The following is a 12,083-nucleotide window of genomic DNA, read 5'->3' as shown; positions in this document are numbered from 1 at the left end:
CCCCTTTGTGGCATTATATATTTATATTGCTCATTCATTTTAACTATACATTGTACAGAGATTTCTGTCATTGTGCAGCGTATTTCCCTGGACATAATGATTGAATAAGCCAACACAAAACCTCAGCAGCCTTTCTGTAGTACTACTTGACTAGCATCAAATTACAGTATTTATCTCTTGCTAAAATACAACATTCCAGATGGCATGATGATATTTTATGTCAAGCTAAAGTGAAAAGAGTACGGTAACATGGTTCGCTTCAGTAATACTGTATACAGTACAGGTGGATAAAAAAACATGTAACAAGTAAATTAATCACTCCGGAAGCGAACCTGATACAATCTCAGAAGCAACCAAAAATCTATCTACCTAAAATCTCCATGGCAATGAGGAAACTATCTACCTATCTATCTACAGCCAGACACCTCAATCCTGCAAGGGTATCCAAAAACAAATTACTTCTCTGTTGTCCTTCCTCTGCCATTTGCCTGCCCTCCCTCCAACTCACACACACCCTCTCTCATGAATCTCTCTACTCCATCCCTCCATTTCAGTCTTAGTCTCCTTCAGCCCTCTCCTCCTCAATCTCATTCACATACAATCTCCTACTGTATCAGCCTCTCATTTTCCAGTCAGTTGTAGCAAGAACAAAAATGAAAGAATGTCACAGGACTGGAGGCCAAAACGAGGATGGTAAACTGCAGGCAGGCAACTTCAGCCTACAAATAAGCTAAAGGTACCAATTGGTCTTCTACTACTACTGAACTACTAGTACTACTACTATTACTACTACTACCACCACTACCATTACTACTACATCTACCACTACCATTACTACCTCTATTACTACTGCTACTACTACTACTACTACTACTACTACTGTACTACTACTACAATGGACTGAGGCAAACTAGCAATTCAGCTTAATAGGTATCTCTTTATCTTTTAGAACTTTAATGTGGAATGTTTCTGTAAATAAGGGACTCTACCATCCACTCATTTGATTTAGTGCTGCCTACTTCTTCCTTCACCTTTATCATTCTTTTTTTGTGCCCGCCCTCCTCTCTTTCTTTACCTTCTATCTTTCCTGTCACTATGTACCCTTCTTTCCTTTTCAGGTGGCTTACATTGAGTGTCAAGCCTAATGGTTTCCTGTGAGCCAAGAAACCATTTACAATGCTGGGTGGCAACCATATGGCCAACTCATACCTGTTTCTTACGTGTCAACAAGTGGGTTGGAAGAGGGTTACTGCCCCTCCCCGTAAAACACTAACTCAAAGACAAACAGCCACCCCCTACGGAACTGTGGTGTCTGGTTACGGACTGACAGATAGCAACAAAAATGATGTAAGAAATGGCAACTTAAAATATGCAATTGGCATTAAGTGTAACCCCTTCAAACCAATGACACACAGGGTCTTATTTTTATCTAATTCCTGCCACCTGTAAATCATTTTCATGAGAGACAATTAACCAGTGAAGTTAGATAGAGACAATACTAATCCCTTATCTACAAGGTCTTTCCTGGACTGAAAAAAAAGCTGCATGGAAAGAGCAAGACGGATGTAAAAGTGAAGAGTACTGTATAGTTATTTCAAGTCATATTCCTGACTAGAAGAGTGTAGGTGAATAAGATGGAGAGGGAGAGGGGGAGGCCAAGACCTGAGGATTCAATGGAGGGATGGACTGGATACCGGTATATATATATATATAAAATAAACTTTGGGAGTGTTCACCCGGCCACGTACTGCATTGGCGGACACAAGGGGTGCTGTGGCTGAACCAGTGTCACTTACTGTAAAGTATGATTGCACCCAGTCGGCTTGCGTGAGCCGATTACACTTGGTTCACGGACTACACACACATCCAATGCCACTCCAACACTACAATTACACTTACAAGCACTTCTCACTCTATAGTACATACAATCTCTACCAGACAGCCTAAGCCACTTGGTAGAGATACATTGGCTGTATCATCCCAACTTCGGTCGGGATAGGCCGGTCCTGCAGTGGATACTCAAACGGCTGATGATGATGATGATATATATCGTTTTCGTTTTCGTTTTCGTTTTCGTTTTTAAAGGCTCCAACATGCTTGCATGTGTCGGCCTTGGTCACCTAATGGCGGCTCTCCATGCTGCACGATCCATTGCAGCCTCCCTGTTCAGTCCCTTAACCCTAAGGTCACACTTAATGACCTCGTCCCATGTCTTTCTCGGTCTACCCCTCATAACCCCACCCCCAATATTAACACTTCTCACCTTCCTCACCCAACTATCATCCCCCATCCTCTCCACATGTCCAAACCACCTCAATCTGCCTCTCCTCATCACAACACCAATACACTCCAGTCCCATCCTACCTCTCAACTCTTCCATTGTAAACCCAGCCCCTCCAGGCCTTGGACCCAGGGACGCACTGCACATCCACCTAATCATTGTCATTTCTGTACGTCTGAGCCGGCGAATGTCTTCCTCCTTCACTGCCCAGGTCTCACTGCCATACAGCATTACACTCCTAACACACGCTGCATACAAAGACCCCTTAGCACGTAGGGAGAGCCCCCTCAATGTCAGGAGAGGCAAGAGCTCCCTGAACTTCTTCCAACCACTTCTCACCCTAGCCACAGAGCTAGCTCCAGCCCCACCTCCAGCACACAACATGTCTCCTAAATAACAAAACTCTTCCACACACTCAAGAGATTCACCAGCAAGTTCAATTCTTTCACGTCTGACGATCTCCACCTGCTCACCCCGGCATATATATATATATATATATATATATATATATACAGTAATCCCTCTAATATCCGAATGCCCAATATCCGAACATCCCCACTAACCGGACATACAGTAATCACTCCAATATCCGGATCAATAGAGCCATCGGTAGGTTCGGATATTGGTTTTGTCCGGATATTGGGCCCCAGCTTATGGACTTGTACTTACGGACCCTAACACAGAGAAACACCTATACAACTCCCTCCGGACATGCATAGCACCTATTTAACACCCAAATCACACCAATAAGGCACATAAATGACTGAAATAAATGCAATAGACACATAAAATGTGGGTTTAGAAGTATGTTCATACATTAATAAACATTCTGGTACTTATGGACTCTAACCGAACCTAACCTAACCGAACCTAACCGAACTCTGAAAAACACATTCCTACTGCACATGCATGAGGTAAGTTTAGTATGGAAAGAAGTACAGTATGACACTTTCTGGTAAGTATAGTATGGGAAAAAATACAATATGAAACATTCTGGTAAATATAGTATGGAAAATAGTACAACATGAAACATTTTGGCTACTTACAGCAAGTCCCTGGCCACCTCGATGAATAACCGCCTCCTCTCGGACTCTGACAGTAAGAACGATTTCCTGAAGCACTTGCACTACACTCTTCCTGAAGTCTTGCACTGAACTTAGTCACTAACACACAGAAGTCCGTTCTTTTCACAGTGTTCACTTTAGTCCAAATAATGTTCCATTAAATTTAAGTGTTGCACATTAACTTTTCCCAAGTTTTTTAAGTTTCCAAAGCCAAAACAAAGAAGGTTAGTTACGTTAAATTTCTTTTCTACTTAGTCTTTTTCTCCCAACTTGAAAACCTTAACACAACACACCGTTTTTCACTGCACAACACTCAAAATTCCCGTGTGGTCTAGTGGAGAAGTTCTTGCTGTTTATTCACTGTCAGAGCCCGAGAGTATCACTGGCAGGCGTCCAAGGGGTGCATCGGTGGGTAGTGGTGATGGCGTACCGACTACAGAAGACTCTGAAGACAGCCGCAAACTCACGTCGAGCGGTGACTCCACTGTAGCTGATGTGCTGGGCTGTGGCTCGGAGCATGAGGGCCTGTCTTGGGGAGGCAACGGAGTGGAACCAGGGCTTGGCACAGCGGGGGTCACGGGCCTGAAAAAACTGTCAATCGTTGACTGACGCAAGGACCGACGATTCTGGCGATTGATGATGCGCTGCCGGAAAGCACGCACTTCCTCCACGAGTCCCAAGGGCCCCATCTCCCTGTCGCAGTCCGGGTGTTCCAGGTAGTCTAGGACGAACTCTAGATGTTCCCGGAGTGCGCTCAGCTTGGGGATGGCTGGAGTAGTGTCCTGCTGGGCGGAGTCTGCATCATCATCGCCTTCGTCGTCCGGAATCTTCAAGTTCGGGACTGACACCAGCAACCGAAGACGCGATCTCGATATCAGACAACGTCTGATACCCAGGATCGCCCTCGTCGTCGTCCAACCACTCACGAACATCGTCCACATCAACATCGTCGCCGTGCGTACTGTAGCCGTGCATGGAAGTCATCCACGTCAAACCCTAGGAAATCGTACTCCACATCTGTTCCAAGAAGCAGACGAGACCAACCATTTTCAAGAGTTTTCACAGGGACTTCCTTCCATGCACTAGCCCAGTTGTACAGCGCAGACTTGATGTTGTAGCGGCGAAAGGTTTTCCAAAGTCCGCTTGCCTCGAGTGTCACGTCCTTCCCTGCGCTCGTCCTCGTCCTCGAGAACCACCATCACCTCGTCCAGGAACTTCCGACGGTACAGGCGCTTTGTTGCCACGATCACTCCTTGGTCCATTGGTTGAATGAGAGCAGTCGTATTAGGTGGCAGAAACATGCACCTAATACGGCCATTCTCAGCAACCAAGTCCTTGTCGCACGGGTGGGCAGGTGCATTGTCGAGGAGAAGGAGAGCCTTTACCTGGTCGCGAGGAATTCCCAGTGTCTTCGTCTGGTAATGTATGACCTCCTTGACGAAGTGATGGTGAAACCAGTCTTTGAAAATCACAGCTGTGAACCATGCTTTCAAAGAATGGTACCATACGACAGGAAGGACATCCATCACCCCACGAAGGCACCGAGGCTGCTTTGCACGGCCAACAATAACGGGCTTAAGCCGGTGCATGCCGTTAGCATTGGCACAACACAAAGCAGATATCCGTTCCTTAGAAAGCTTGCGGCCAGGTACACGCTTCTCCGTCTCATCGGCGAGAGTGTTCGTTGGCACCGAGCGATAGAATAGGCCAGTTTCGTCAGCGTTATAGACTTGACCGAGAGTGAGGCCCTCCCTGTCGATCAAGCCTTTCACCTTGTGCCGAAACTCGTCCACCCATCCTCGTTAGCGTCCAATGCTTCGCCATGTGCTTTACGGTTAGTAAGGCCATGTCGCAACTTGAACGCGAAGAGCCAACCCTCGGATGCCTTGAAGTCTAGGGCGTCGTGAAGCCTTGCAAACTTCTCAGCAGCAGCCTTCAGCTCCGTTCCACGTACCATCACACCAGCTGCACGTTGCTGTCGATACCAAATCAACGTGGAGCGGTCGATCTCTGCATACTTGGGAGTAAACATAACCTTCCTCTCCACGTTGCGTTTGCTTCTCGACGAGAAGTCAGCCGTGTACTGCATGAGGCTTGTCTCGGGAACGCTTGATATCAAACAAAGTCGACCGGGCCAGGTTGAACTCGCGGAGAATGCGAGAGGAAGACCAACCCGCATCAACCTTCTCCAATATCTCCCGTTTCTTCTCCAGAGTCAACACCACTCTCTTCCTTTTCTCAGGAGGCGGGGCCATCATCACACACACTAAGAGTAGGGCAGAGAGCAGCAGGAGGCCTTGCAGCAAGTACGGCACCACCACAAAAGCGAGCACGTGGGCAGCCATGACGAAGAGCGTAGGTCTTGTCGCGGTGAGAGACAGGCGGGAAGTGGGGAGGATGCAGCGGCGCTCTATCGGACGTCGGAGGAATGACGAACCAAAACAATGCTCTCACGCGGCGCGCGCGGCAAGTTCAAATTACGGACGGCAAAAAATCGATTTTTTTTCCAATTTTTTTGGATTTTCGGACCATTTTGGGAATGTTTGATCCCAGGACGATAAGGTTCGGTTAGTGGGGATGTTCGGTTATTGGGCGTCCGGATATTAGAGGGATTACTGTAATCGTCCCGGGATCCAATATTCCCAAAACGGGCCAAAAACCGCAAAAAATTTGAAAAAAATCTGACTTTTTTCCCTCCTGTAATTTGAAATTGCCGCGTGGCGCCGAACAGCTGTTACACCATGGTCCCTTCACCCCTTCCTTTCTCCCCCTCCCCCCTCCCCTGTCAGGGATGCCATTTGGTATTTTTCAATACCAAGTGTGGGCCAATTTGGTAATGAAAAATTCGTTTGGTAATGAATCAGAATAATGCATTACTATCTATCTATCTATTGCCAGACGCCACAATCCCGTAAGGGGTGGCCATTTGACTTTGAGATTACCAAATGGATTTTTCACTTGTATGAGGATACACAGGATGGAGATGGTGGACTGTTTGCTCTCTCTGATTAATCTGCTACCCTACATGGCGTGAAAATAATCAACATGGTGTTAATTATAAGGAGAGTGATTACACGTACTGTATTTCCACTTGTTTACTGTATATAATTAGTGAAGAATAAATGCTAGCTTCACGAATTTGGTAATGAGAAGTTAAATTTGGTAATGAAAGTTGAGGAGATTGGTAATGTGGCCGTTGCGATCTGGCAACTCTGTTACCCCGCCATCATCAACAGTCACAGCCAAACTCCGATCAAGAGCTGATGCTCATAGCAGTGCAAGCCACAGGTGCTTGTTTTTTGTGAATAAACAGTGAGTAAACTGCAATACCTCGCCACTAGAACACACGGGAATTTACAGTGTTGTGCAGTGTTAAGAAATTAGAATTTAGAGTGCAGAGGATTAACTCTGGACTGCAAACTGGCGGTTCAAACCAGTCCAGGAGCCAGGGACTTGTAAGTACCCAGAATGTTTAATATTGTATAAACTCACCTCTAAAACCTCATTTTATGGTTCTTTTGCATTTATTTCAGTCTTTTATGTCCCTTATTGGTGTGATTTGGGTCTTAAATAGGTGCAATGCATGTCCAGAGGGAGTTGTATAGGTGTTTTTCTGAGTTAGGGTCCATAAGTACAGTACAAGTCCAGGAGGCTGGGGCCCAATATCCGGACAGGATCACTATCCGGACATGCCTTTGGCTCTATTACATCGGATACTGGAGGGATTACTGTGTATATATATATATATATATATATATATATATATATGATGGGTGTGAGCTGAAGGGAGGGCAGCCAAATGGTATGGGACAGGGCAACATGGAGGTGATAGGTTTGTGGCCACCCTTAACCCCTTAACCGCGGGGCGTCACTTTCGTGACGCTTGGGAGCAAGGGATCATACCGCGGGGCGTCGCTTTTGTGATTCTGTGTTATTTTGAATTCACCCGGGCTTTCAAGCGGGGGCTTGTATCATCTATCAGTACTGACAATGTCCAACACTAGTCAGCACTCCTAATCTCATCTGTACTCCCATCCATTGTTGACAATTTAGCCATTTCTCCCCGTTCTTGACTCCCCTCCCTACCCCCCCTCCATTACCCTATCCTCTCGCCTGCCCGGCCATGCTGCGCTAAGTAAATCTTCCCTGGAATTTTTCACTGATTTCATCCATTGAAATAAGCCCTATGTCGTATTCTTATACCAAATAATATATACAAGAAAGAAATCAGGTAAGTGAGAGTGCCATACACCTGGAATTGGCTAATTATCACCTGACAACACCTCACGTGCACTCGTTCGCTAATTTTCGCTGTTTTTTTCCCCTTGAAATATGCCGTATAATCTATTTTCGTAATAAATATACATGTAAGGAGAGAAGGGAGAAGCCTAAGTGATATTTACATTCACCTGGAACTACCTAATTTATAATGTATTGTCTAGATTTCCTGCCAATCATTTCAGTGCTACACAAAGCTGTTTCAAGATTTAACATTGGTAGCTCTGATTATATATCTCCTAAGTAGGCCTCTAATCTATTTTCGTAATAAATATACATGTAAGGAGGGAAGGGAGAACCCTAAATGATATTTACATTCACCTGGAACTACCAAATTAATAATGTATTGTCTAGATTTCCTGCCAATCATATCAGTGCTAGACTTAGCTGTTTCAAGAAGTAATATTGGTAACTCTGAATAACCCCTAAAGCAGGCCTCTAGGCTAGCTGGCCTGGCCCCTGCGTTATCAGTGTAGTCTCATCTTCCAAAGTGAGAGGACGTATGTTTCATCTTGCTGACTTCAAGGCCTTTTTCACCCCCATGCAAATGGCTCTGTGACCTTTACCCCCTACTAAACCTCGTGTGGAAAGAGGTAAAGGGCTGACAATTGATAAAAGAGTGACTACGATCTTTCTATTGAGTAAAACAGTGCAAGTGGAATTGTAAATAATGTGTAAATAATGTGTAAACAGCAAGTGAAAGTAATGAATGTAAATATACGTGAACAATGGAAAATAGTTTTATAAGTTATTTCAAGTGACAGTGCATAACACTGTAAATAAAATAGAAATGTAAATAACATAAATAAAATAGAGAACGTAAATAGAAATGTAAATGAGTAGTATTATAAGAATACGAGTATATACCCTAGGAGTAATGAAAGTGAAAGTTTCACTCTAGCATGTCTGAATGCTATGAGTTATGAGAGTGAAGATGAAAGTGACATTCACTCTCAATGCCAGTATACAGGACGAGAAAGTGAATGCTACGTATTTTACTGAAAGAAATTGAATCCCTACAGTGACAATAAACTAATACTACTGAAGGAAACTTATGGATAAAGACTGTAGATATATATAAGTGTTATATAGTAACAGAAATAAAAAGTGTGAGGGGTTTTATGAATAATAAATGACAGACTACCATGAGCGAACTAGTGCCAGTGCGACGATCAGACGCGCTCGTAATTTCCATTGCTTTCACAGTGTTTTTTTTTTTGAGTATGGATCCCAAACTACTTGAAAATTGTAGAATAGTGTTTATAGTGTTTGTATCTGGCTGTGGTAATCATATTACGGGTTGTCGGGAAGTGTAAAGTGGAGACTTCGTTACCCTACTTCAGAGGTCTCCACAAGTCCTACGGTAACCGACGAAGGCTCAACAATCATTCCAGGAGAAAGCTGAAGGTATGTGCCATAAGCATATGTAATTTTATTATTCTAGGACTAATAACTGATTTTTGGCAAATATTTTTTGAGAGTCTGTCAGAGCCCAAATAACCCCGCGGCACACGCAAGTAATTGGTAAACAAGCCCGCGGTGTAGGGGTTAATGGGATTAAGATGCCTGGCTATACACAGGCAGACAGATTACACACAAAACCAAGGATGCAATTTACCTTTTGATTCAAGTAACATACTGTACCATGTACTGTACAGTGTCAATTATGTTACCTCCAGATAATTTTATACAGGTTAAGAAAGCCCTGTCATAATGCTGGAGTTTGTGAAGACAACTTCTAACCTCTACAGGCTACAACAAATAAACTCCCCTGGTGGTACAGTAGCATGAATATACGGTATGAAACAGGTGTAGTGCGTTCTTGAATGACAGACATGGGAGCGGGGTTAGGACTGTAAATGAAGAGCTGAGAAGCAAGATGGGACTTATGTGTATGAGTGTTGTGATAAGAAGGGGTAGACTGAGATGGTTTGGGCACATGGAAATAATGGGAAATGACAACTGGGCCATGCCACGTTGAGTACACCGCTTCCCGTCCGATCAGCGAAGTTAAGCAACGTTGGGTCTGGTTAGTACTTGGATGGGTGACCGCCTGGGAACACCAGATGCTGTTGGCATCCCTACGTGTCAAGTGGGGTTGGTGGAGGATTAGTGCCCCTCCCTGTAAAACAATTAACTCTAAGCCCTTGACCACCCCGTTTGGGATACATGGCGTCTGGCAATGGATGGATGGATGGACAACTGGGCACGGAGGATGAGGGGTTAATGTTGAGGGCAGGGTTGGGAGAGAAAGAGAGAGAGAAGATAAGGTCATAAGAGTGGGACCTTAGGGATAAGGGAATGAATACAGAGGCTGCTAGAGGTTGAGAGGATGAAGAGCTCCCATGATCAATGCATGCAGTAATGTTGCTTTAATAAACAAAAACTAAACATTATTGGACTGCAGGGGTTAACACACACACACACACACACACACACACACACACACACACCTCATTACTAGATCTCTCATAATTAGATCTCATATTTACTATGCAAGAAAATGAAACTGACAACATAATTTATCACCATCCTTTCAGCAAAGGTGACCATGCTGTGACAGATTGCAATTTCTGGATAGCATATGATATAGCTATGGTTGTGATCTGAAAATTACAAACAGAGGCTAAGCTACAAAAAAAGGTAACTATCATGACCTACAGAAGTACTTGATGGAAACAGATTGGGAAATGGAGCTAAGAGGACAAGATATAATGGTAAATGTTATAAATGAAAAATTCTGTGAATTTTATGAAACGGGAGTCTAATCCTACAGAACAAAGACTTGGAAATATGGGTAAAGAAATGGTTTAATACTGAATGTAAAAATGCAGAAGAGAAAAGAGATTTGTTGTGGATCAGATACTGATGACATAATAGTGAGAGAGCACATAACAACTATAAGCAAGCAAGAAATGATTCTATCTATCTATCTATCTATTGCCAGACGCTTCAATCCCGTTTGGGGTGGCCACAAACAAATCGCCTCCAAGTCGCCCTGTCCCCCGCCATTTCACTGCCCTGCTCCCAACTCACCCCTCTCTCTCATATACCTCTCCACCCCATCCCTCCATCTCATCCTCGGCCTCCCCTTCCCTCTTCCCCCCTCCACCTCACTCACATACACTCTCTTCGTCAGTCTTTCACCCTTCATCCTCTCCACATGGCCAAACCACCTCAGTGTGTTCCTCATAACGCTTCCTATCACATCCACATGCACACCACAACGCTCCTTTATATCCTCATTCGTCAGCCTGTCTCTCCATGTGACTCCACAGGCTCCTCTTAAATAACTCATTTCCACTGCTCTCACTCTTGACTTGTGTCCTTCCAACAACGTCCAAGCTTCACTTCCATACGTTAGAGTTGGTATCACAATACTGTCATGTAGTAACTTTTTCACTTCCATGCTCACTTCCCTGTTTCTTATCACTGCTTTCAAAGAACCAGCAACCTTTCTTCCCTGCTGTACCCTTTCAAGCACTTCACCCTCCAAACCTCCATCCTTACTCATCACACTACCCAAGTACTTAAACGTACTCACATTTTCCAATTCCTCACCATCCAACCTCGCTGTCCATTCACTGACTTCACCTCTCTCAAAGACCATCACTTTACTCTTCCCTACATTCACCTTTAGATTCCGTTTCTTACACACTCTCCCAAACTCATCCACCAAGCCTTGCAGCTCCCCTTCGTCTTCACTCAACAACACAGTATCATCTGCAAACAACAGTACAGGGAGTTTCCAAACACTCTCCTCTCTCACCAGGGCCACTCCAACATCCAATACCCTACCTTGTACCTCTTTTATTACCCTATCCATGTACAGATTGAACAACCATGGAGACATGACACATCCCTGTTTCAACCCAACCTTCAAAGAGAAAAATTCACTTAGTTCACCATCCACACGCACTGCAGCCTTTGCACCATCGTACATACTCTTCACAGCATTCAACAACTTTCCATCTACTCCATATATTCTTAACACTTTCCACAATCCTTGTCTATCCATCCTGTCATATGCTTTCTCCAAATCCATGAAAGCCGCATACAACTTCTTTCCCTTCTCTAGAAACTTTTCCACTAAAGATCTAAGAATGAATATCTGATCTACACAACCTCTTCCCTTCCTAAAGCCTCCCTGTTCTTCTCCTACTAATTTCTCTGTTCAAACTCTAACTCTATCAATAAGTATCCTGCCATACTGTACACTTTTCCTATTATACTAAGAAGACAGATGCCCCTATGATTACCACACACTTCTTTTTCCCCTTTTCCTTTGTACAAGGGAATAATTGTACCTGACCTCCAATCCTCTGGGACTCTACCTTCCCCCCAGGCCAATCTACCCATCTTCCACTTCCATTCTACTACTATCTCTCCCTCATGCTTCAGCATTTCACCACACACTCCATCAATTCCTGGGGCTTTCCCCGATTTAACTTTCTTCATTG

The 12,083-nt window shown here is 44.3% G+C and overlaps 1 non-coding gene across 1 annotated transcript; it reads left to right on the top strand.

The window, feature by feature from the left end:
* The first annotated feature begins 9,580 nt into the window (after nt 1-9,580).
* On the top strand, nt 9,581-9,701 carry LOC145394612 (5S ribosomal RNA). The gene has a single exon (XR_013896469.1). It is a non-coding gene; the product is annotated as a 5S ribosomal RNA (ribosomal RNA).
* Nucleotides 9,702-12,083: the final 2,382 nt, after the last annotated feature.

This window comes from Coenobita brevimanus, chromosome 27 (assembly GCF_032717465.1).
Source record: "Coenobita brevimanus isolate Jiangsu-jjx chromosome 27, ASM3271746v2, whole genome shotgun sequence".
In the NCBI taxonomy this organism is placed as follows: domain Eukaryota; kingdom Metazoa; phylum Arthropoda; class Malacostraca; order Decapoda; family Coenobitidae; genus Coenobita; species Coenobita brevimanus.
This window is presented reverse-complemented; position numbering and strand designations above follow the sequence as displayed.